Below are 27,430 nucleotides of genomic sequence, written 5' to 3' on the forward strand. Positions count from 1 at the left end.
CATTATTTTGCTATTCTAGTTTCAGTGGATGCCCCTTGTGAAATCCTGGCTTTATGGAAATCAATGGGGGTTTTGCCATTGACTCAGTGGGACCAGGATTTCACCCCATGAATATACAGTACAGTATCTTCAATGATGCAAGTAGTAGATCAACAGAGAGTGTAGGCTCAGTGCCAAATTCATTGCTGGTGTCAGGTGCAACTCCATTGAAACTACAAGTGCAGCTCCACTGAGTTGCACCTGCTGAGTTAGTGGTAAATTTAGCTATCTGAGGTAGAAGGGTTATAATCTCCTCTACCTGCACACAAGGGCGAACTGGGCAGCAGAGTTTTCTAAATAGTGTTTAGAGAGCCCAAGGCATACTATGAAGAGTCTGCTGGTCTTGCTGTATCTCATTCACTTTTTCCAATGAAATATCACACTAGTCTCCTCATCTTCTCCTCTGAACAAGTCTGCTGTAATATTGTCAACCCTAAGTGTTCAAAAATCATGAATCAGGTCCCCAGAATCATGAAATTGGCTTAAAAATAATGAATTAAAAATAATGTTGGGGTTCTTTTGATTTGTCTTTTGTTTTTTGAGTCTTTCTGATACTTTTGGGTCACATTTTCACGCTTTTCCCGGAAACCATGATGTCTGGAATTTTTTTTAAATGAAAGCTGAGATTCTTCTTCGAGTGCTGGTCACCATGTGTATTCCATTGTGGGTGTGTGTATACACCTGGAGTCAGAGAATTCTTGCAAGCAGTGTCTGTTGGACCACTCGTGCGCCCTTTACTTTCCTTGTGCTTCCAACCAAAGGAATAAAGGATGGAGTGGCCAACCATCTCTCCAGTTCCTTCTTGCTGTCTCGTAGCTTTGCTCCGAACCTCCAGAGTCCAGAGCTTTTCTTCGATTCCTTTGCTCTGTAAATATTTCAAAAGTTGCCTTAGTGCCTTTTTATATGGTTCTTTATAGTTAGTTTTACAGCTTTTAGCAGAGTTTTCTAATTAAATAGAATCCCTGCCTTGGGGGCATCTCCCCCCTCCCCCCCCAATGCATCATTACGGGTATTGGATTATGGCCAGAATTCTGGGCTTCAAAACTGTGTCATGTCCCCATTCTTTCTCAGTCAGCGACAAGCATCAGCATTGTTTGTACTGTCTTGGGGAGGCCCACATCATGGCTAAGTGTAATACCTGCCGCTTTTTCCCTAGCCATACCCATGAGGTGAGGGGACTCTGGCTTAGAAAACCCCTCCTGGAGAAGGCCATGAGGCTGCAGTTGGACCCAGGCTGTGAAACACTCCCCCACGCCCCTGGTACATTGGCTGGTTACACCGCATGCCTCCTGCTGTGAGGTCTGACTCTGTTGCTGGGGAATCCATACCCACAGAGCACCCCATCACGTTTTCATTGGGTAGGCAGAGAATGCTTGCATAAGCATAAGAGCAGGTCTACCTCTAAGTCTGCTTCCGAGATGTCTGACACAGCTCTTCCTAAATCGAGCAAATCCGCTCTTTCAACTCCAGAAGACTTATTATGTCCTGAGTCCCAGAGCCATGTCTCAAAAGCCCGTAAACCAGAGTACTGGACCCTGTACCAGTGACACTCACTCCACCAGTACACTCTAAGTAAAAAAGTTGGAATCTGTTGGTTCTGGCACAATCAGAGCTTCTACCACCAACGGTACTCTTTCTGTCTTTCACTCCAGCCACATGGAGTCTTCTTCCTCCGACGCCATCAGCATGAACGTATCAGACTGCTTGCATTGCAGGGAGGCAAGACTTATACTACACTGTAGGACATCTTTGCTCTCCCCGAGGTCCTGTTTCCCCCATCATCAGGACCTTCTTGCACTAGGGAGATTGACTCTACCAGGGGATGTTACCTTTGACAGAAGCCTATCCCCTCTTCCATCTTCCAACTGCAACTTTCCTCTGTTGGAGCTGCTGTTGGATCGAGACCTTTTCTTCTCTTTCTTGGGAGAGTCTGAAGCTCCAGAGGAGTCACTGTCTCCTCCTCTGAGAAATGTTATCCAGACAGGAGATCCAGAGCTTCCTGGTACTAACCTCCGCCTCAACATTTACCTTGGGACCTTTGGTACCCCATGCCTTGGGGATACCCAGATCCCCCTCCTGAACCAACATACTGTATGGTATGGGACCTGTATGGAAGATAGACAGAGCCCCCATGTGGTCTGCAAGGGAATCACTCCACCATTGCCCTCTAAGGGAACAATCAGCCTCCTCCTGACCTCATGGTGGAGGATGAATACAAACCAGTTTACAGTATTGTTGTCATCTTCTCCTGATGAAGCAGTAACCCCACTATCTCTGTTCACTCTGGATGACCGTAAACAATTTCAGGATTCATTGCGAAGGGTAACAGAGAAACTCCAGATCTCTCTAGTGGAGGTCCAAGACCCAAAACACAAACTCTTGGATATCCTGTAAACCACCAGTTACAGTTAATAGAGCTATGCCAGAATTTGCTAGAGCAGTCTGGCATACAACAGCCACATGTGCCCCTAGTCCCAAGAGGGTAGAGAACAGTATTTAGTTCCAGCGAGGGGAGCAGATTTTCTCTTTACCCACCCTACACTGAATTCTCTCGTTGTGTATGCTGCCAGAGAGAGATCTAGACATCATCATCTTAAATCTTCTGACAAGGATGCTAAACATCTAGATTTCTTGAGAAGGATCACTTTCACATCTACTAGCCTTCAGCTTTGTATAGTGAACTGTCAGACAGTGTTGGCCGAGTACTACTGTCTCAACTATTGAAGATTCACAGATTTTTGTAGACAAGCTACCACAGCAGGACGGAGCTCACTTCCAGGCTCTTATTGAAGAGGGTAAGCTGATGGCTAGACCCTCACTTCAATTAGTGGTTGATGCAGCAGACACATCACCTAGAATGATGGCAGTGGCCATCGTGCTGTGCCATGAATCATGATTGCACACTTTGGGGCTTCCCAGTGAGATCCAAAACACCATGGAGTCCTTACACGAGGGACTCCAGTGTCACCCTCCGCTTCCTGGGTGTAGATACACCTGTCCCAAAAGGGAAGTATCACAGGCAGCTTGCAAACCTAGACCAGTGTCTCAACAGTTTTATCACCAATGGTCTTATAGCCCTCCACATACTAGAGAGAAAGAGTACAGAGTCATTTGCCTGCAGCTCCCATGTCTACAGAACCATGTCAGTCCCATCCCCCAGTAAAAAGATATTTTTGACAGATGCTCAAGAGCTGCACACCATTTATGATGCCACCAGTACCCAATTGCCGCATATCCTTTGGGGTCATTTAGCACTCAGGGGAGGGATAGCTCAGTGGTTTGCATTGCCCTGCTAAACCCAGGGTTGTGAGTTCAATCCTTGAGGAGGCCACTTAGGGATCTGGGGCAAAAATTGGTCCTGCTAGTGTAGGCAGGGGGCTGGACTCGATGACCTTTCAAGGTCCCTTCCAGTTCTAGGAGATTGGTATATCTCCAATTATTACCTATTACTTTGTTTTCACAACTGGAGTGTCATAACCACAGACGAGTGTGTGTTAGATATCATCCATTCTGGCTGTGCGCTCAGCTTTACTTCCCTACATCTTCCAAAACCCTAATCCCCATTCCTCTTCAGGGACCATTCTCTGAGGGGATTCCCAGGCCAGTGTGTGAAATCCCTTCTCCAGCAAGGAGCAATAGAGCGCGTTCTTCAATACCAAAGGAAAGGCTTTTACTCTATGTACTACTTAGTCCCCAAAAAGACAGGAGATTGGAGACCTATTCTCAATCTCAGCAATCTCAACAGCTTTATTTGTAAAATGACATTTCGCATGGTCACTCTGGCATAAATAATCCCATCGCTGGAAAATGGCATATGGTTCACAGCTCTCAGTATGATGGCATTTTCTCAGCTTCACGGAGAGACCTGAATAGTTTCAATACAGGGTATTCCCATTTGGCCTTGCCACTGCCCCTAGTGTCTTTACCAAGGTCTTTCTGGTAAGAGCAGCTCATTTCAGACAGAATGTCTTCTTCATTTTCCCCATCTTGACAATTGGCTTCTCGTTGCCAAGACACATCAGGAAGCCTATAAGTCAACTTCATCAGTGCTTCAGCTACTTTCCTTTCTGAGTCAGTGTGAATTGGAAAAGTCTGTCTTTGCTCCAGTGTGGACTAGACTTCATAGGGGCCACTGTAGATCCAGTCATGGTGAGAATTTACCTATCAAGGGACATCAGCAACCATAAGCAAGCTAAGAGATCCGGTTATGCACGACCCTCAAGCTTTTTTTCCCTCCTGGGCACATGATTTCACGTACTTACATTACCCTGACTCCACCTAGCTTGCCTTCAGACGGCGCGCCGGACCAAACACAGTATAATGCCATAACAAGAATTCCTTGCAGAGTCACGTCTACCCTGAAGTGGTGGAAGTATTCCCATCAGGTACATGTAAGCATCCCCTTCCTATCCTTCTTGCCAGGCAAGGTGATCCTTACAGACACTTCTGTCTTAATGGTGGGCCCACATGGACAGACATATGGCACAGAGCACTTGAAGATCCCGAAAGACCAGGATGCACATCAACCTTCTGGCACCCTGGCTAATCCAAGAAGCTTGCAAGGTTTGTTTACAATTCATCTGTCCCAATATGTCCACATAATATCAGACAACAAGACAAGCCTCTTTTACACCAACAAACAGGGAAGGGCGAAATCAGTCCCCTATGTGTAGAAGCAGTCGCCCTGTGGAATGGTGTATCAGGTATTGAATCATCCTGTCAGCAGCTTATCTTCCAGGAACTCAATGTGTTGGTGGACACCCTCAGCAGGGATTTTGCCATTGATCACAAGTGGGAATCACATGACTCAGTAGTAGATAGCTTCCTCGTTCAGTGTGCTCCCCCACTCGGGATCTTTTTGCCTTTTGAATGAACAAGAAATGCAACATATATTGGTGCAGAGGAGCTCTAGGACTACACTGTTAGGGCGATGTGCTCGTTCTCCCCAGGCAAACCACCTGAGCTATGCCTTTCTTCCCTTACCGCTCTTACCTCAGGTGTTACGGAAAACTCGTCAGGACAGGGCACCGTCCTCATCACCCCCAGTCGTCGCGCAGACAGTTTTGGTTCTCACATCTCCAGTGATTGTCATCTCGTCCTCCATTCAGCATCCAGTCCTTTCCCAATCTCTTGACCCAGGAGAAGGGCAGGATCAAGCATCCCAATCCCAAAGTCTTCATCTGATGGCTTGGTTTTTGGATGGGCATCAAAATTAGAATATCCCTGCTCTGAAGCAGTACAACCCATTCTGAATAATAGCTGAGAGGACTCCACTAGCAAATGCTTCCCTTCAAACCATTAGCCACCTGTTCTATGTCTCACGCCTCAATGAAAGGTGCATTCCTTGTGGCCAGAAGGATGGGTGAGCTGAGAGCCCTAATGGCGGATCTGCCATATACAGTGAAAGCTGTTTTATCTGGCATGTTGGGGGAATTGGGGGTAAGTGAAAAATTCTGGTTAACTAAGAGGGAGGGAGTTGGGTTTGGGATGGGACTCGGGGCAGGGGGTTGGGGCACGGGAGGGGATGTGGGGTGCCAGATCTGGCCAGTGCTCACCTCGAGCAGCTCCCTGCAAGCAGTGACATGACCTGGCTGCTCGTAGGCGGAGGCGCAGCTAGCTGGCTCTGCGTGCTGCCTCCGCCCGCAGGTGCCACCCCTGGAGCTCCCAATGGCCGGGAACTGCGGCCAATGAGAGCTGCGGAGCCAGTCCTCAGGGCGGGGTGGGGGCAGTGCACAGAGCCTCCACCTAGGAGCAGCTGGGACATGTCGCTGCTTCCGGGGAGCCACGTGGAACCAGGTAGGGAGCCTGCCGGCCCTGCACTAACCAAACTATAAACCGGACTTTCAATGAAGATCAGAAATGCCAGTTTATAGAGCGTTCCAGTTGGTGCAGTGCTGGATAATACAGCTTTTTCTGTACTATGTTCCAAAAGGACAAAATCTCTTTACATCCTAAATTCACCCCTAAAGTAGTTTGAGTTTCACTAAACCAGTCAATCCATTTATCTCTGTGTTTTCCAAAACCACATGCATCTGAAGAGGAGAGGAAACATCATCCCCTGGATGTACGATGCACTCTTGCCTTCTAACTGCAGAGGGCAAAACCAATTAGTAGATCACCTCGACTATTTCTTGCTATAGCAGAAAAACTCTGAGGTCAGGCTATATCCTCACAGAGGATGTCTAAGTGGATCTCTGTATGCATCCTGCTCTATTGCTATCTGCTGCATCTTCCTCCCCCCTCATGAGACGAGGGCTTGTTCTACAAGAACACAGGCAATTTTAGTGGCATCACTTCAGGAAGTACCTTTACTCAACATCTGCAGAGCAGCTACATGGAGTTCCATCCCCATGTTTGTGAGACCGTATGCACTAGAGTAGAACTGCACTGCATCCTTTGTGACACCTGTTCTCCGAACGGCTCTGCATCCTTGCATCCTCCTCCTATTGGTCAGTTACCCACAGTGGAATACACCTAGGGACCAGCACTCAAAGAAGAAGAGGTAGGAAACATTGAGGGGAGGGAGTGGCCAAAGCCCTGCTCCCCAAAGGGAGCTAGGCTTGAGAGAGGTGCTGTGAACCCTCTCCTGGAGTTAGATGCCTCACCCAGGTCAGCACTTTCTCAAGAAAGGAGGAAGTGCTGGTGCCTTCCTTACGCTCAGGTTCTCTGGCCCAAGTGAGTGCTGAGCTGTAGTGTTGTTCTCAGTCACTCTTTCTGGCCCAATGACTGTATATTTCAGACAAGGTGGAATATCTTCAACAGGAGGGATTGCGAGAGCCCCACTCCAGAACACCACCTGGAGCCCATTGGTTAGGGCACTCACCTGGGATGTGGGGGAGCTGGGTTTAAGTCCCTCTCTGAATCAGGCAGAGGAGGGATTTGAATCCAGGTCTCCCACATCCTGAGTTAGTGCCACTGGGCTTGTGGATGCCACTTCTCCCATCATATTTTGTATAGAACCGGATCTGATAGGCATGTTCTTAGGCAGCCTCTGGGCACCCCAACCAGAACAGGTCCTGAAGGCAAGATGTAAGGAAACACTGAGTTTGTGAATCCTGCTGAAGCTTCGACATGATTTAGGCACTGAGCTGCTTGGTGCTGTCAGAACTCAGGTGGCTTTGTGCAGGCTCAGTGTTGCTGGTCCCCTCTGGCAGTGGGGAACCAGCTCTCATTTTCCCAGCCTGGCAGTGGGTCACACCAGAGTGAGGATATTGCTGCAAGATTACAGGATTTTCATTGAAGCTCCTTTCATTCTTAATGTCCAGTCTCTGCCGTCTGTTACCTGGCCTATCTGCCATGGAAAATCTACATGCAAGAGAGTGTATGTAATTTTAGCAATGATGTCAGTGACATTATAGCAGATTCTTAGTGTGAGAGTAAAAAACACATCTGTTGTAGAAAGGGGAGTAACTGAATAAAGAGGGGAGGATGTTAAAAGCTGAATAAAATAGTTACCTCTTGTTTTACTGAAGTAATGGGCTTTGTTTTATATTCACTGATTCCACATATTGAAAATGTTAAAGTTGAATAAAGCCATACTTTAAAGTCTTTGAAACTAAAAGTCCTTTGTCTCTGCCTTCCCTGTCTAGGGGGAGAGGTCTGAAACTGACTGGTGTGTATGCCGCCTTTAGAAAAAGCAACAAAACAAAAAGCAGACCTCTCAATTTGCTGTGAAGGGAGACGAACAGCCCCTCTCTCAGGAATGTGACTGCTAAAAATCTATTTTGCTTGCTTGAGAGTAGATGTAGAGAATGAGCACCACCATATTTGCATATCAAAAGGATACCCCTAACCTCTGAGAAGGGTTAGGCTGCACAGGCTTTGAAATAGGTAACTGTGAGAGGGGAATACTGGATTATGAGGCTGAAAATTACTCCTCTGAATCTCTGTGGCAGTGCTTCAGGGCTTGACCAGTCTCAAATTAAGGACTAGGATAAGAACTTCATGGATGGGCAGACTATCCCCCCTCTGCTTGCTGGAGAGTTTTGTGCAACTTTCTCAGAAGTGTCTGGCGCTGACCAATGTCAGCTGCAGGTTACTGGGCTAGATCTAGTCTGACAATCCTTATGTTCCTATGTCTTAAACACCTTTCTTCCTAGTGTAGACAGGGCCTCAGAGTGTACAGGGATAAGCTAAGACCAGTACCTGCAAATTGGATTCTGTTTATTGAATACCAACTTACACTCTAAAGTACTCTAAAGAGATTTAGAAATCCCCTCGTTATTTTTGATCTTTTCAGAGGTTGAGAAGTTTTTTTTAAACAAAATGCTTTTCAGAAACAAAGTTGGAAAATAAAACAGAATTTGAAAGAGATGTATCAGTGTAACTCTAAGAATTTAACAGAAGTACAGTATGCATGTATATGGCAATCATAAGAGAAGGCATTAGACATAATAAAGAGAAGCAGCTAAAGTATCCAGCCTTGGTTGTTTTAGAAAAATTGTTTTGTTCAAATTCTAAAAAAGGAAGGCAAGTTGTATTGAAATCAATATGACCTATTTGTGTCCCAGACACTTTTAAGCCAAGTAAGTCTGTCAGGAGGATCTTTCTTTTTCCAATACGCAGCTAAGGAGCATATTGTAGAACCAACCAGTGAGAAATTAAGTTTAGAATTCTTTAACCTATAATCCTTTTTCACAGGGAAACCCAAAAGTTTCCATAAAGTGTCCAAGAACAGTCTGGATCCATTGATTTCAAGGACTAAATCCAAGATACCAATCCAAACTTGGGCCACCTTCAGACACTTCCACCAAAGGTGGGGTGAAAGTACCACTTCCCAATGCCTGGCAACCTCTCGGCAAGCATGGAATTAACACTTAAACATTTTGTATTTGGAACTACACTTCATAGTGACTTTCTTTTATAGGGATGCACATAGACAGGTTAATAGGTCTTTTCCAAATTTGGGACCACTGCTCAGAATAGTTGTCTTCTATCAGTTTTGCCCCTTTGTCATATTTATCTTACTGTCACTGTTATCTTCTATGCCAGTTTTATGAGTTCTGTGTAATTATTGGAAATTAAACTTTTAGGGCCTGAAGAATCGTGTATTATTCCTTTTCTGTAATAGATGTCTGAAAACCCTTCCAACAGGTGTGTTAAGTGTATTATGTCTTAACTGTAGATATAGGAGAACAGGGATCTGGGGTAGTTTAAATGTGTATTAAAATATATCTAAACTATTCCTATTCTTAAATAACTGACCCATAGATCTTAGTCCAACCTTCTCTCCAGAGTTCAAATGTTAAGTACTAGTTCTCTTGAGAAAAATCCAGGTTATTTCGAATTAGCGTAGTAGGGGCAGGGCAAGACTATTTAATATAGCCATAAAGTTTAAGGCCCAAAGAGACCATTATGATCACCTAGTCTGACCTCCTGCATAGCACAGGCCAAAGAACTTCACCCATTGATTCTGACATCTATCATATCCTAGTTATCTTGATTTAAAGATTTCAACTGATGGAGAATCTATTACATCCCTTGTTAAACTATTCCACTAGTTAATCACCTTCACTGTCCAAAATGCATATCTTATTTCCAGTTTCAATTTTTCTGGCTTCAGCTCCCTACCGTGGGATCTTTTGTCTTTTCCTGATAGCTTACAAAGCCCTAAGTATTAGATATCTTCTCCCTGAGTAAGTACTTATAGACCATGATCAAGTCATCTTTAACCTTCTCTTCAGTAGCACTCCGTGTGTTTGGCTGTCATTGTAAGGCATGTTTACCAGACCTCAGATCATTCTTGTAGCCCTTTTGTCAAATCTTTCCAGTTTTTCAACATTCTTTTTAAAGTGTAGAAACACCACAGTATTCCATTAGGTGTTTCACCACTGCAGTATACAGGAGTAATGACACCTCCCTACTCCCAACTAGATACTCACCTGATTATGCATTCAAGAATCATGTTAGCCCTTTTAGATGTAATATTGTACTGAAAGTTCATGTTCAGTTGATTATCTACCATGACTCCTAAGTCTTACTCAGAGTCACTGCTTTCAGGATGCAATTTTCCAATCTGCATATATGGCCTAGGTTCTTGTTCCTAGATATATGACCTTGTATTTGGCTGCATTAAAATGCGTGTTGTTCAATTGTTCCTAGCTTACTAAGAGATCTAGATGGCTCTGTATATGTGATCTATCCTAATTCTCATTTTCTTCTCCATCAGACTTTGTGTCATCTGTGAACTTTATCAACTGTGACCTTCTATTTTCTTCCAGCTCGTTATTAAAAATATTGACTAATAATGTGTTGGGAATCAGTCCTTGCAGGAATCCATCCAGGGCATCCTCACTAATTTCTCATTCCTCATTAGCATGTACTTTTTGAGATTTTTCAGTTAGCTAGTTTTTAATCTATGATATGTGTCATATTGATTTTGTGTAGTGCTAATGTTTAATCAAAACGTTGTACAGTACCAAGTCAGATGCCTGACAGAAGTCCAAGTTTATTATGTGAACTCACTTACCTTTATCAACCAAATTGGTAATCTCATCAGAGAAGATTAAGTTCTTTTGACAAGTCCTATTTTCCATAAAGCCAATTAATTATAGTACCGTCCTTTAGTTCTTTACCGATCAAGTCTCATATCAGCCATTCCATTGTTTTGCCCAGGACTGATGTCAAACTAACAGATTTATACTTACCAGTTTATCCCATGTAATCTTTTTAAAATACTGACACAACATTGGCTTTCCTCCTGTCCCTGGGGACGTCCCCAGTTTCCCAAGATTTATTACAAATTAACATGAACAGTCCAGAGTGCTCCTCAGCCTAAACTCTTCAGGGCAAGTTATCCAGACCTGCTGATTTTAAAAGGTTTAACTTGAGTAGATTCTGTTTAATATCTTCCTTATTTACTGTTGAAGTAGAAAGTATTTAATCATCATTAGATAAATGTATCATCCAGTTTTCTTCCAACAACCGAGCAAATAGTTATTCAATACTCCTGCCTTATCTGCATTATTATCAACAATTTTATCTAGTAACAGGCCATTATCGCTGCTAGGATTCCTTTTGTTCCTGATTTTTTTTTAAATCTTCCTTATTGTGCCTAACCTTATTGGCTACTGATTTTTTCATTAGAAACTTCAGCTTCCCTTATCATTAGCATGCATATCTTAATTTCTATTTACATGCATTGCAATTAGCTTCCCTTTTTTATTTGTTTCATATTTATTTTTTATTGCTGCTTTCTCATGTTCCGTCTTAAGCAGCATGTTTTCTGTTAACCAAAGTAGCCTTTTTTTGGTCAGGTGCAGGACTGCTGCCTGAGGAATGGTGTGGAGAAAATTAGAAGTAAAAGCACCCTAAGTGACAACCAGTTACTCAAAGTTCAGTGAAATAAGCTATTTTTACTGGGACTTAAGTCAGCTTAAAGATTTCAGTACTCAGCTAATGTTTTGACCTTTTAATGGGGAAGGCTAACTTGCTGCATTTGTGTTAACACCAGAGCGCTCTATATGCCTGGTCTATTTTGTGTGGGTCTGCACATGACTGTCTCCCCTTTCTTTCTGTACGCCCTATTCTTGATCAGAATAGAAAGGACATTTTTACCCACAAACCACAAATCTGCTGTTCATATGCTCGTTAAACAGGGTTCAGCTGCGTACAGCTTTCCAACCACAGACTCGTGTGATGATGGGCTAAGACCAAAAATAAGATTTGTGGTGGATTAGGGAAGGCGTGTTCATAGCCCATGAATGAGCCTGAATTTGCTGCTGAGAAGAGATAATATGGGGAAAGGGTGCTTAAAGGTATTTGACTCAGTGACTGGAATCCTTACGTGCTGAATGTCCCTCTCCCAAAAGAGGTTATCTCTTGAGACTGCCCTTTGACCTAGAGAGTGAAGTGGATTTTGACCAAGGATGAGAATTTCAAAGCAGGAGTAGAGAGAAGAGGGGAAATTCAATAGCATGGTGGAACTGTTAGGTCATAATGTGACCACAGGAATGAATGGGCATACAAGGCAATGGAAAAGATGTATATGACCACAGCTGTAGTGGTAAGAGCCTCTCTTAGTAACCCAAGTCATTGACATGAATCATAGACTTCCTTATTTTGTTGATGGCTGGGAGCAGAAAGGCTACAGTAGTTTGGTTAATTATTTTGATGCAAGCTTTCTAGAGATTCACAGATTGTCATTCTCTCAGTATTAACTCATTCCATTCCAAGTCCTTTCATCTTTAAATCCACAGCTCATTCTCCACGCTGAGAAAAACAACCCCCATTTGAGCACTGCTGGGTTTACATTTCCCTGCTGAGCTCTCCTTTTTAAATAAGTTTCAAAATACATTTTAGCTCTCACAGAAGAAGGGGACCAATAGTGCAGAGTAGAGCCGTGCATAGAACGATAAGTGCTGTGTAAATTTCCACCCACTGCAATTCTGCCAGTGCCCCTCAGCTCTGTTCTGCAGCATCCCTTGCTGTTCTCATCTTGGTCTTTATCACTTCCCCCCTCCCTCTCTCTCTGTCGGTGCATGTCAGTTCTGACCTGAACCCTGCTTCTCTTCCAGTCCTGGGCTTCTCCAAGCTCTACAGGTGATTCTCAGTCCTAACCTGCAGTACTCCCAAGGAGAGAGAGTACTGGATCTTGACAAAATGTATTCTTTTTTTTTTTTTTTAATGTGGGTAAAAATGGGGAAGTAGAATGAGAGTATTACACTCTCTTTCACTGGGTACCTGAAGTAGAATTTGAAGTTAAGACCCACGTAATGAAAAGCTGAAGAGTTAACAGATCATGCCACCAAACTCCATTCCACAGTGAGTGTTGCCACTTTTCCAAATATTTCTTCTTCAAAGTTAAATGGGCATGCATTTTTTAAGACGTACATTTAGTGCAGAGTCTAGCACCATAAGGTCCCAATCTGGTTAACCCTATAGGTGCTTTCACAGATAACCTATTGAAAGAATACAGATTAAAAAAAAATCAAGATTTAAAATCCTACGTGGAACACATTGTTTACCTTAAAATTAAAAATCAACATATTTTAAACTAAAAGGTCTTTCTCCCTTGCCCGGTCTCCTCCATCACATGCTCTTGGCTGCTTGTAAAACAAAATCACATTCACCTCAAAAAGAACAGGAGTACTTGTGGCACCTTAAAGACTAACACATTTATTTTAGCATGAGCTTTCGTGAGCTGCAGCTCACTTCTTCGGATGCATAGAATGGAACACACAGACGGGAAATTTATACATACAGAGAACATGAAAAGGTGGAAGTATGCATACCAACAGGCAGAGTCTAATCAATTGAGATGAGCTATCGTCAGCAGGAGGAAAAAAAACTTTTTGAAGTGATAATTAAGATGGCCCATAGAAGGTGTGAGGAGAACTTAACATAGGGAAATAGATTCAATTGGTGTAATGACCCAACCATTCCCAGTCTTTGTTTAGGCCACAGTTAATAGTATCTAGTTTCCATATTAATTCAAGTTCAGCAGTTATTCTTTGGAGTCTGTTTTTGAAGTTTTTTTGTTGCAAAATTGCCACCTTCAAGTCTGTCACTGAGTGGTTAGAGAGGTTGAAGTGTTCTCCCACTGGTTTTTGAATGTTATGATTCCTGATGTCAGATTTGTGTCCATTTATTCTTTTGCGTAGAGACTGTCCGGTTTGGCCAATGTACATGGCAGAGGGGCATTGCTGGCACATGATGGCATATATCACGTTGGTAGATGTGCAGGTGTACGAGCCCCTGATTGCGTGTCTGATGTGATTAGGTCCTATGATGGTGTCACTTGAATGGAGCTGCCAGCTCTGTACACATATCCATTCAAGTGACCCTTGCATCCGAAGAAGTGGGTATTCACCCACGAAAGCTCATGCTGCAAAACGTCTGTTAGTCTATAAGGTGCCACAGGATTCTTCACAAAGAGAATGGGAGTTCATGGGGAGGGCGCAGGTGCTCCACATGCAGAGCGCTAGATAAAATTAAATCAGTCTGATTTTATAGCAGGAGTTCTCCCTCACTTATATCCTGTTGTGATTTGAGGGACTATTGTGAGTTAATAGGTTTGTGGGAAAAGTGACGAAGATATTAAACTAATAACTGAAATAAATCTCTCTGATAGGAAAACACAGCAGGGGTTAACAACCACAGCAGATCCAACTAGCTCAGTTTAGATGAGTTGAATTAATCTATGAGGACAACTGCAGCCTTTGAATTGAATAGACACTTAACAGCAGCTACTTCAGCACTTGTGCTGAAGCTGAACTGAGGTGAATGTCAGGTTTCAGAGTAGCAGCCGTGTTAGTCTGTATCCGCAAAAAGAACAGGAGTACTTGTGGCACCTTAAAGACTAACAAATTTATTTTAGCATGAGCTTTCGTGAGCTGCAGCTCACTTCTTCGGATGCATAGAATGGAACACACACACTTGCATCCGAAGAAGTGGGTATTCACCCACGAAAGCTCATGCTGCAAAACGTCTGTTAGTCTATAAGGTGCCACAGGACTCTTTGCTGCTTTTACAGATCCAGACTAACACGGCTACTCCTCTGATACTTGACATTCTCTTTGTGATACGTGTTCAAAATGCTGGTATCGTGGGTCTGTTCTTACCCATGCAAGTTAGCTCTGCTGGCGTGGTCGGGTTAACAGTGATGCCACTGCTAATTATTAGTGCACCAAGACCTTGTATAGAGAATGGGGGGAGGAGTTCAAATTGTTCACTGGGTTTTTTTTAATACTTCAGTGCATTTATTGATACATTTCAGAAAAATCTAAAAATCAACCCACCAATAATAATATTAGAAGAAGAATGTATAAAACCTTTAAAAAAGAGACAGCTTGTCTGAAGTGGGGATTCCAACTCCCAGGTACTGTAATGCATCCTGTCCTTGAAGATGAACTTACTTGTAAAGCTTGACCAACCCTTAATAGTACTGCATGTGCAACATGTCTTCACCAACCCCATGAGTTCACAGTGCTGAACAAAAGTGTCCTGGGGAAGCTCTGGTTGTAATTGTTTCCTTCAAATATGCTTTATGCAATCTTTATGTTTTAAAAAGCATTCCTCTGTTCAGTTTAGGAACCTCTTAAAAGTTTAGCATGGGACTGTATTGTTGTGTTGAACTAGAGCTGTTGGATTTTAATTGGGTCCATAGTTATCTTGAAATTGTATCCCTTCACCACAAATTCAGTTCAGTTCTGCACTGACACAAGGTCTTTGTACCTGAATCTTAGTGTCTAGTTCTAGATACAATATGGCTTCAAAATGTGTAAAGCAGAGACTGAAGTCATGTGGGTGACTTGTGTGGAACCAAGACAGATGAATATCAACATTGAGGGCCATTATCTAAATCTGGTTTCTGCGTTCATTCAAGTACCTCATGGCTGGTCAGCAGCAAATGACTGTAGGCAAGGCTGCTGAGCTTAGCGGAAGTCTGGCCCAAAATAAATAGAGTGCTTTATGATAAACAAATACCCAGGCTACTTAAGAGGCAACTATACAAAACCATAGTAAGGTCAGCTCTTCTGTAAGTATCAGAGACGTGAGCGACCAAAAAGGCACTTGAGAAGACATGAAGCCATTGAAATGAGATGTTAGGGGGTGGGAGTGGCAGTGGGAGGGGTGACATTGCTGGACCACATGTAGAATGATGTCATCGGGAGAGAGACCAAGGTCTGTGATATCCAGGCAAAGCTGCAAGAGAGGAAGCTGAGATGGTGTGGGTATGTACAAAGGATGGATGAAGGGGATCCTGTTAGGAAGGCGTTTGAGATTAGAGTTTGGGGATTTGAGAACAAGAAGATAGCCAAGAAAATGGTAGTCCCATTGTGTACCAAGGGATGGAGTGAATATGGAATGAGAGTTGGTCTGGCAAGCCTGGAAAAGCCTGGTCTGGGGATCCAACCCCTGCTAGTTGGGAAAAGGGAAAGAAGAAGAAATCTGCTCAGGACCATGTGATTGTTGGGCATGACTGTATTATGTTGCTCTTCTTTGAGTTATGGTCCCTGTTGTATTCTACTGAGGGTTTACGCATGTGCACCATGCATCTGGAGCTGGAGATTTTGAAAGTAATAGCATCTGTTGGTCCGCATGTGGGCCCTTGCCTCACCTCATGGTTTCATCCAAGGAGATCAAGAGCCACATTTCCAGTTCTTTCTCACTGCCGCATGGTCCCAAGAACCTCCAGTTGCAGGTAAGTAACCTCCTCTTGTTATGGTCGTGTCTAGAGGCCCCAGCTGAGAATGGGGTCCCATTGCTCTAAGTGCTCTACAGACTTAGTCAGAGGTCTCGATACAATTTACTTTTGAAACGGATGGCATTCCTGTGCTAACATACTAGAACGGGGACAGTATTCAGACTCCAGGTCATTCTTCAACTGAGATATTCTGCCATGGACTTTGTTCAGTCTGGATAGTATATGACAGAGACAGAAACTGTTTTAAGAGTCTGGGATTTTATTCAGCTTCCGAGTGACTGCTGCAATCGTAACTCACTGAGGAAATTTGCAAATAACAGTGACAGGAAAAAGGCTCCTTAGAACGCTGATCTGGTAAGTTCAGCGTGGGTTCCTGGAGCTCAAACCATAGGCTGAAACTTACTTTCCTCTGCTGTTCTGAGACAAAGACCTAAGGAGATAGATAACCTGCACACTCTTCACAGTTCCAAGGGTTGAGTTCTGGGTGACAAATCAATACAGGCATGTTTCCCTCAGGAGAACGCTAACTACTACCCACTTCCTTAGGTGGCCCCAGCGCTCAGTCTGTCAGACCTCATGACATCCCAAACCAGTAGAAATGAAGGATAAAATAGCAACTAAACAGAATAAAAGATGCTCTGAGCTATTACAACAATGAGTATTTCAAACTGCTATAAAAGTACCGGTTTCCGTGGATGCTGAGTAACTGATGACTGAGACTCTTAGGACTTCTCTACAATTAAAATGCTGCCACACTTCAGTATAGCTGGGAAGTGTTCTCCCATTGGCGTAGGTATTCCACCCCTCCAAGAATTCTCCCATCCACTTAGCACTGTCTACACCAGGGTTTAGGTTGGTTTAACTGCTTCGTTCGGGGGTGTGGATTTTTCACGCCCCCCTAGTGACTTAGATATAACAAGCTAATTTCCTAGGGTAAATCAGGCCTAAGCTCTCTACCTCTACCACATTTCCCTCCCTTTCCCCAGCTATTCCAGGAATCTCTGTGTTTATGAAACCAAAGTATGATCAAATTGCACAACCAGTCATCCAAGCAATTTTGTTGTTAGTTCCACATCAAATCCCAAACTGGTACTTAGTGGTGCATACAGTCAGTGCCTCTCTCTCTCTCCTTCTTCTTCTGCACCTGCACTCATTAATTGCTGAATGTCTAAAAAACAAAAGCCAGCTCTAGTATTGTTGCCTAGCTGTCAATCTTATGTCTAGAGATAATTTATAGTTGAGCTAGGAGAGAAATCTGAAGTCTCTTCCTATTCCCATCCCTGGTCACCCTCCAAGAAGTTTCCCGTAGCCAATTTATGCTGGCCGTGAATGTGAGTAATGAAGACCTGCCAATATATGCAAGAATGTTAGGCAAATTAGGAACAGTCTGATTATGAACCCGCCAAAACTACAGAAGTCAAATGAGAACATAAGAAACCAGATACATTGGAGGAGTTCCTCTCCCAGTGGGAGTGCTGACATTCAGAGGAGGCTCTTTTTCAGATGGTGTGGACCAGAAACTGGGAATGAGTGACGGGTTGGATTGCTTGATGATTACCTGTTCTGTTCATTCCTTCTGGGGCACCTGGCATTGGCCACTGTTGGAAAAGAGGATATTGGGCTAGCTGGACCTTTGGTCTGACCCAGTATGGCCATTCTTATGGACAGAGGTTACCCAGACTGTACTGGATTGCAGAGGAAAACATCACGGCTGTACTGCCATCTGGGTTCCATCAGTACAGTGACCCTCTCCGCTTGTGCTTTTTACTGTAGTCCTGGGCTAAATACACAGTGAAGGAAAATCAAGGAGTGAATTAGGACAGTATTATATTTCTTCCAAATCCTGCACATGAACTGTGCAGCACCCATCTCCTCCCTAAGTGTCAGTGTGAGAAATAATCAGTTGGCAAACAGTACCACTCAGGATGTCCCCGGGTGGTCTTCTGTCACAGTGTGGTGGCTGCTTTTCATTCCAAAGAGAGTTCTTGCTTTCTCCTTGGAAGAATGCTCCTCTTGGTTTCAGTTGAGGGAGGAAATAGGAGAGTTAAGCTGGAAAGAAGGGACGTTTACAGGAAAATTAGCAGCCTGGAGAATCTTTCTGTTCCTGAAGGGCTCTTACAAACTGATGAAACACAAAACAATCAAAACTATCTAACCTTGAAAGTGGTCACTTTGCTACACACTGAAAACAGAGGGTGACTATAAGTGGATTGTATATAGGTAGCAGAATTTTTTTTTTTAATAATTTCAACAGATATCAATGTTTGTTTTAAGAATTTTTTATCAATTTAAATTGTCACAGTTGTACAAAATTGTGTTTTAATCCTTTTATGTTAGATTTGTATTGATTACATTTTCAGTTGTGGGAAATTAAGGGATATCAGACAGTGGGGTTGCTCAGACAACCAGGATTCAAAAAGTTAGATTTATAATTATTAAAACACAAATTGTCAACAGCACATGTCAAAATATACAAAGTAAATATCTTTAAATCAATAAGTTCTCTAAGTTCTCAAGCACCATTTTTCTTTCTTTGCCTCTCTGTAAAGTTCAATTATTAATCAGTTAAAATATTTTTTCATCAGTTTGTCTGTACAGTGAAATTGATATTTACCAATTAAAAATCTCATCCTTCCAAACCTATGGACACACAAACCTGCTTCACACAACCACAGTCAATGTGTGGAACTTGTTGCCAGGGGATGTTGCAAAGGCCAGAAATATAACTGGGTTCAGAAGGGAATTAGACAAGTTCCTGGAGGATAGGCCCATCAATGGCTATTAGCCAGGATGGGCAGGGACACACACCATGCTTCAGGTGTCCCTAAACCTCTGACTGCCAGAAGCTGGGGGTGAACGACAGGGGATGGATCACTGGATAATTGCCCTTTTCTGTTCATTCCTTCTGAAGCACCTGGCATTGGCCACTGTCAGCAGACAGGATACCGGGCTAGATGGACCATTGCTCTGACTCAGTGTGGCCATTCTTATGTTCTTATAATTACAATAGTCTTAACTAACACACACACACACCCACACACACACACACACACACACACACACACACACACACACACACACACACACACACACACACACACCCACCTCTGGTGCTCGCAGCCTGGAAGCCAGGGAGCGGGGATATGGGTAGGGGAGTTTGGCCTAGAAATTAGAGCAGAGGACTGGGGAGCCAGGACTCCAGGGTTCTGTTTCTGATGGTTGTGCCTTGACTCCATGATTTTAGACAAGTCACTTTCCTGTCTGTGCCTCACTTCTTAGCAAATGGGGACACGAATATGTCCCTCCTGGGTGGGATGGGGGGTTGTGAGGCTACATCCCTGAGTGGCTCTAAGGTGCTTTGGATTGGGGGTGGGGTGAGCACAGCCAGTGGCTACCCCATGCTCTCAAGGGGGTAGCCCTGTCCTGCTTTTATCCTCCCGGCCTGGTAAAGTGTTTTACAGCCCTAGCAGACTGGCAGAGTGCTGGTCTCTGACTCTGTTCCCCTCTTCTCCCCTCCCCAGAACCAAGCAGCCATCAGGGCAAGGAACAAAGAGCAGGTCTGGATGTGCCGGCAGTGGGTCTAATGGGGTGGGGAAGAGGCCGGGGGAGGATGCACTGCCTCTGGGAGAGGTGAGCTGCGCAGAGCCACTGGTGTGTGTCCCCTGCTCCCCAGGGTGGATGGGGAGCTGAGGCCCCAGGCTGGCAGTGGCTGCCTAGCCCTGTGTAAAGTTGCCAGTGGGAACCCGCTGTGTGCTGGCTTGGGGGTCAGGGCATGGAGGTGTGGGGCAGAGAGCCCGCGGAGGTTTGCACCATCCCATGGCCAGGCTGGGATGTGATGTGGCATACACTCTGCTCTAGAACACCAGCTGTGGGGGTGAGGAGGAGGCCTCAGGCGTGTGGAGCAAGAGACAGATCCTAATTCTCTTTAATTTCAGTTGGAGTTAGGTGCCTAAATACCGTGAGGATCTGGGCCAAGATCCTCAGCCACCTGCTGTCATCACCGTGTGCGAGTGGACGATACTCCAGGGTTGCCATCCACACACAACATTCCTGGCCGGCTGCTGGAGTATTTGCATGGCACTGTGCCATCCAGCTTGCTTCGCCCTTCTCCAGGCCTCTCCATCCCAAGGTTTACAGGCAGCCATTGGCCACCCTTACAAACTTTGGTGCTTTAACTGTGCCAGCAGAGTTAAAGTGGCAAAAACTCCTTGTGTAGAAGCAGTTAGCCTGGTATAAAATTACTTAGACTAGTTTAGTGTATTCTGGTTTGGTGATGCCAAGTAAGTTCCAAAGGTATGAAGTATCTCGTCCCAGTGCAAAGGCATCCATACATTAGTGCTAAAATCACTTCCCAGCCAATATGGTTGTGCTGAAAAATCATGATAGGTCAGGGCAAATGGGCTTTACTGCCAGGTTATTCCAATTTAAGTGCCTGCATGTGTCTGGTTTTATTTCTACTCCTAAATAATTAGATGTGTCTCTGGTTGTGGGCTCTCTGCTTTCTCATGTCTCGATCTGAAATGGTCATTTACAGGCTTGGATTTATTTATTTAAATTAATTGACTATTAAAGCAAGAGAAAAGAACTTTTTTGGGGAAAGAGCTACTCCAAATATTAGGAGCTGTTACAGTTACTTCAGGAAGGAGGAACAGAAGCAACTGACCAGAGCTGGGCAGTCAGTGGAGAAGCAGTTTGGGGCTTTCTTCATCATCATGGACTGCTGCAGGACCGGTCTGCTACAAACTGTACAAGAACACCACCCTGGACTAGCTTCTCACTGCTGAACTCTGCACCTGCAGCTCAAGTACTTTGGACAGCAACCTTTATGGTTCACAGCACAATGATCCTTAAGCTGTGCATCTTACACTTTGTTTTTGGAGGCGGGAAAACAGCTTTTGAAGAGTGTGCTAACAGGAATGCTCAAAGCTGAACCTAGTTGTTCACCAGGCGGCAGATGAGAGAGGAGCAACACAAGCAAGCTGTTCCCTGTGTCCTGTGTTTAGATTTCGATGCTGTTTTGTAATGCGTGGTGTGATGGATGGATAGATATTTAAAGCTACCGGCTCCAGGCTGCCTTAATGTAACCTGTGTCTTGGCAAACAGGCGCCTCCATGGAGCAGGTTGTGGCAGACTCTCTGCCTTTGATTTGTGTTTCTTGTTTACTTAAACATCACCTGGGGGATTGAGACAGCTGTAACGGAAGATGTGGGGCTCAAAGCTCTGTTGAATAAGTTAGCATGCATTCTCCCACTGCTGAACTTGTTCCTGCTGCCCTGTGCCTGTTGGCAGGGGAGTATCCGTAACTCCGGGAGGGCAGGGTAGACGTACAGGTCCTGGTGTAAGAGGACAGGAATGTAAAAACCTCACCACCTTCCTCACAAAGCCTGAAATGCTGTCTGGGACTATTGGCCCCCAACAGAATCAGCCTTTGGCCAGCCCTGCTCTACAGGCAAACTACAACGAACTATTTATGGAACAACAGGATATTAAACAGTTTATAAAGGCAGAGTCTGTTTACTTCTGCTGTGTAGCTGGTCATTTCAAGTGGGGATTTCCTCATATGTCCAGGATAAAGAAACTTGGCTTAAATAAACACGAGTTTGTAAGGAAACTGATGACCCTACACTGGACTGGCTCAGCATTCACTGCTGTTAAACTATCCTGGATCAAGTTCTGTTCTCACTTACCTTTGAACTTCTTTGGGTTGCATGAGAATAACAGTATTTGGCTCCTTGAATGTTGTGAGCATGTGAAATTACTTGGGGGTTCCTTGATGGTACAGTAAGAGTAGAACTCCTTGCAGGGATGGGAGCAATGTCTGTGCTTTTCCCTTTGCTTTCAGACTGCTATTTGAAAAGCATTTTTCTGTGCCCTCTGTGGTACACATTAGATCAAGAAAAGAGAAGTTATTTCCCTGCAAAAAGAGCAAGACAGTTTTCTGTCCTGCTCAGCCAGCCAAGTAGGATTTTCTCCTGGGTTCTGCAGGAGAGGTAATTTTAGCAGAAAGAGGAAGTGTCCTTGCCCTCCTCCCAGTTCAGTGCGGCAGCCAATCTGGGAAGTTCCCACACCCCGGCCCAACTAGAGGGCTTGAAGTGTCTGAGAGATACTGACTGCAGAGGCACCCCTGGGTAACATGCTTTTCTTCCTGGCCACACAACTCCGGCAGATGAGAGCTAGGGCACTCCCAAATCAAGCCCAACCAGGAGGCATGGGAGCGTCTGGAACGAACGGCTTTGTTCATATCCAGCAGCAGGACTTGACTTCCCCCATGTGGCAAAGCAACAGAGATAGGCAGGGCCTAGACTAAGCCCTGACCCAGGGTCATGGAGAGTCTAGGGAATGGACTGAGCTACCCTCACAGACAGTGACGTCTCTCTCTGGATTTGGCAGAGGACCTTGTCTGGGGAATGAAGCTGAAGGAAGCCTCGGGTTCCCCTTCTATAAACTGGTTAACGCAGAGAAGCTTTGTGCTGGGAAGCTGATGCATTAAAGTATTTCTCCTTTAGGGTTTTTTCTAGCATTCAATGCTAAGACCCTGACCATGCTAATAGAAAAAGCGTCCCTGTCCTGCACCCCTGTTTGCTGGTTGCTTTCTGTCAGATCAGCTGTGTAGCAACACAGTTCTTGCAGGCGTGTAACACTTCAGCATGTAGTGTGTTTTTATTCCTGGAAAACCTGGATGAGGAAAGAAGCAGCACCCTCTCTGGAGTAGCACTTCCCTCCTTCTCACAGTTAGCATCCAGACACTGCTCTGCTTTCTGAGTTTGAGGAAGCAGTGACAGTAGCTGGCCTTCTGACAGTAACAGGAGTTGTACTGTGAATGAAGCTGCAACAGGTGGCTGTAAGATGCAGAAAGAACCCACTCTGAGTTTCGGATTCAAGGTGAAGTTTATCATGCTGGCCATTAGAACTATCATCTGTCAAACACATGTACTGGGGAAGTCACAGAGTCATTGTGACAGATGCCATTCGGGGGTCACCCGTACAGACTCCTTTTAACGACTAGAGGCGCACTTTTTAAGCAGTTTGTTGTCTTTGTTGTTAAATATTTGTCTTTATTCATGTACTATTTGTTTCATTTTGGTGAAGGTCCTTAGCTTTTTGCAGTGAGGGTCAGTGAGCTGAAAGTCACCCCCATCAGTGAGTTTATTATGGATATTTTCACTGACAGGGCTGTCTTTATTCAGTTAGATTCAAAATATTTGAACGTCATTTTATGATTAACAGTTAGAAGATTCCATCATAAGAACAAGCTAATACCGGGAGGGTGGTTTATTCTGAGATAATCCTGTCTCTAGCTAGACGAAGGGAATGTTTGTCTCATGGGATTGCAGAGCCTTCCTTGTCCTGTACCCTCTTTACTCCGCTGAAGTCAAATCAGCCGAGTTGTTTCCCAGCACACTAATTGCTCTTGGTTTATTACAGAGACTACTTGGTGCCCTTTCTGGAGGACTGTTTGTTCCGGACAGCATGTTTTAGGATATGTTTGTATGTGCTGGCAGATTTTTCAGGTTTTTATTTTTTTTTAAAGGTCACCCTGGGTTTAGGAAAGTTTAGAGAGCAGCAACAGCTAAAATAGACACAAGTAATTCAAACAAATCTAGAATCGTGGAATTCTCTTCATTCTAGATGCTTCTCAGTCTGAACTGCCCTAGAATTGCCAAATGACTTAACTGAATTGACCCGTTCCGAGCCAAACTCCGTTTCATTTGTTGCTTTTTGTGCATCACTGCCTTAGGACTTTCATAGTCTTCTAACCCTGCGATCGGTTATTGGTTTATCTCTGTGCTGCATGGCTGTCTCCCTGCTGCATCAGTCCAGTCATTCCCGGTGGCCACAGCCCACCCCGGAAGCCACTCTATGCATGCACTGCTCCTATGGGCTGCTGCATCATCTCCAGGTCATGCTGTTCCATTTGCTCCATGGGCTGCCAAGCTCCATCTCCACGCTGCACCGTTCCTTTGGGTCACAACACTGTTAGCGTGCACCTTGGGCCACTGTTCAGCTTGCAGCAGCAGCGTGCTATAGATTCATCGCCTCGTTCGAGTCACACAGGCTATTGCCTCAATAATAGGGGTTCGGTCCTGCTGGCGTTGCATTACTTTGTTGTCTCTGAATGTGTAAGACCTGTTCAGCAGCCATCTGATTGGAATAGTTTGATGTGTTGCCATGGTAAGCAGCACTGGAATGCACGTTGGGAACACCAGAAATGCAACCCAACACGCAGGAAATAGCAAATAATTTTAATGGGTGAGGAAACCTGAACCTTTCGAGTTCTGGACTGGCTTCTGAAAATGGAAGATCAGCAAGGTGATGTGGGAGCCCTGGATCCAAGCCGCTGAGTAATGGAACCAAACTGTCCCGTGAGTGAAATTATGTATCATACGGAGCCATAAACCATGGGATTCCATTCAGGAATTGCTTCACAAACAACCTGAGAATATTCCTAAGATTTGACCTTTGCCTTCCATCTGCTCAGCTCAGCTCTCATCTCATCCTTAGGGATGGGTGCAGAAGACTGGGAAGGAAAGAGAGGAAAAGGAGGGGAGTGAGATGAGGCAAAAGGGTCCTGTGATGGAGTGTCTACCCGCACTCACCCTGCAGGGTTTAATGCAGGCCAGATAGGCCAGTTAATCAATTTGGCAGCTAATTAAGGAGGCTCAGCTGGGCAGGAGTAGGCAGGGCCTATAAAGCCCAGGAGCTGAAAGGAAAAGGGGCTGCTGGGAAAAGACAGACACCCCCAGGAGAAAGGGAGGAGTGAGTGGAGACTGCAGGCTGCAGTCAGTCCCTGGAAGAAGGAGGCGGCTTTGGGAACTGGCAGGCCCAGGAAGACAAGGGGAACCAGTAGCAGGAAGAAGCCCAGGGATAGTGTAGTGAGGGCAGAGAGACCAGGCCCAGACTCCTGATCTGAGTGCCCCTGGGCTGGAAGCCAGAGAAGAGGGCAGGCCCGGGTTCCCGTACCAGCCACTGGGTGAGTGGCACTGAGGCACTGAGCGAGAGGACTGCCTAGGTCTGTTGAGGGGCTAAACCCTCCCCAGAATGGGGGAACATGGACAGTGACATGGCTGGAGGGCCAAGCCATGAAGAGGACACTGGGGTTCTTGAGGCTGCGAGAGGGGTTGCAAGCAGACCGCAGAGACAGAGTGATGGTGTGCACAGCACGGACAGGGGGCATCAGCCTCGAGCTAATCCCCAGAGTACCAGGAGGATGTGCCATTCTGGCAATGAGTGATGTGACCCATGACAGGTCCCAACATGTCTGTCTGGAGTAGGGAGGTACCTCAGTTTGAAACAAGTGATCTACCTCTGCCAGATGCTTCCACGAACCAGCCCAAGGAGTTGGAGCCTGGGATGTTGACCAGTTTGTCCACCTTTGGGATAGAGCAGAGGAAGGATGATGCTTTAAGGTGAGATATCACTGAATTGCTGTCATTAATCAGACGGTAGTGAAACCTGCTCAGAGTGTTCTGGACACTCCTGGAATGCAAGAGAAGAGAGAACAGAAGATCAAAAACCAAACTCCATTTGGAATAACAGAAATCCACAGTGTTGAGTGAATTCACTCAAAGGTGACCCGAAATGTTACGTGTCACTCTCGGGAGAAGATTCTGAATTACAGAAATGTCAAGCTGGAAGGGAACTTATCTGGTCATCAAGTCTAGTCCCCTGCACTGAGGCAGGACCAAGTAAAATTAGACCATCCCTGACAGACGTTTGTCCACCCTGTTCTTAAAAATCTCCAGTGAGGGGGATTCCACAGCCTCCCTTGGAAGCCTGGTCCAAAAGTTAACTACTCTCATAGCTAGAAAGTTTTTCCTAATACCGAACGTGATATCCTATATCAAAAAGAGTTACATGCAGCACAGGGGAAATCTATATTAGACCTCACCATGACACACACAGAGGAATTGATCACAGAGCTAAAAATTAATTGTAACTTAGGTACAAGTGATCATGACACGATTACATTTGTTATGTGCAAACACAAAGTCCAGACCAGTGAGGTGTGTGTGTGTGTGTGTGTGTGTATTTTCTTAGTGCTTTAAAAGGGTCAGTTTCATGGAGCTGAAAACAATTATGGGCCAAATCAGCTGTGAGGAAGAATTTAGTGAGGAAAAATGGGAATTGTTTAAGAACACCCTACTAGATGTCCAAAAAGCTACAATCTGACAGTTGAGGAAGAAGGCCATATTGGTTTAAAAATGACTTGGTTTAGGGAGGAAGTAAAGGGAGCTATAAATATATAACAAATGGAAGAAAAGGGAAGCTGATAGTAATGAATATAAATCAGAAGTTAGGAATTGTAGAAAATTGGTGAGGGAAGCCAAGGAACACAAGGCAAAATCTATGGACAGCGGAGTTAAGGGCATGAAGAAGTTATTAAAGTATATTAGGAACAAAAAGAATCCTAACAATAGTATTGGAGCATTACTAGATAGAAATGGTAAAATTGTTGTTAATAAAACAGAAAAAGCAGAAGTGTTCAATAAATATTTCTGTTCTGTATGTGGGGAAAAAATAGATGATCTAGTCAGGTCATATGCTAACAATCTTTCCATTCCACTAGTATCCAAGGAGGATGTTAAGTGCAACTACTGAAGTTAGAACATTTTTTAAATCAGCAGGTCTGGATAATTTACATCCAAGAGTTTAAAAGAGCTGGCTGGGGGAGCTAAGTGGACCATTGATGGTGCTTTCCCATAAGAAGTCTTGGAACACCAGGGAAGTTCCGGAAGGCTGCAAGAAAGTTCTTGTTGAACTAATATTTTAAAAGGGTAAATGGGATAACCCAGGTAACTACAGGCCTGTCAGTCTGACATCGATCTCTGGCAAGATAATGAACAGCGGATACTGGACTCGATTAATACAGAATTAAAGGAGGGTAATGTAATTAATGCCAATCCACATGGGTTTATGAAAAACAGATATCAGGTCAGTTTGATAGGATCTTTTTTTGATGAAATTACAGGTTTGGTTGATAAAGATAATAGTGTTGACTTCTGTAAGGCACTTGACTTGGTACCAAATGACATTTTGAATAAAAAAACTAGAACAATATCAAAGTAACATGGCACATATTACGTAGATTAAAAACTGGCTAACTCCGGTCTCAAAATGCAATAGTAAATGGGGATTCACCATGGAGTGGGTGTTGATGTTCTAGTGGGGTCCTATAGGAATCAGTTCTTGGCCTGACGCTATTTAACATTATTATTAATGAGTTAGAAGAAAACAAAATCATCA

General features: G+C 44.4%; 1 protein-coding gene across 1 annotated transcript in view; it reads left to right on the plus strand.

Annotated features, from left to right (window-relative positions):
• ST3GAL3 (ST3 beta-galactoside alpha-2,3-sialyltransferase 3) overlaps window positions 1-27,430 on the plus strand; it is a 364,281-nt gene that overhangs the window by 170,672 nt on the left and 166,179 nt on the right. The window lies entirely within an intron of this gene.

Source organism: Mauremys mutica, chromosome 8 (genome assembly GCF_020497125.1).
Source record: "Mauremys mutica isolate MM-2020 ecotype Southern chromosome 8, ASM2049712v1, whole genome shotgun sequence".
Classification (NCBI taxonomy): Eukaryota; Metazoa; Chordata; order Testudines; family Geoemydidae; genus Mauremys; species Mauremys mutica.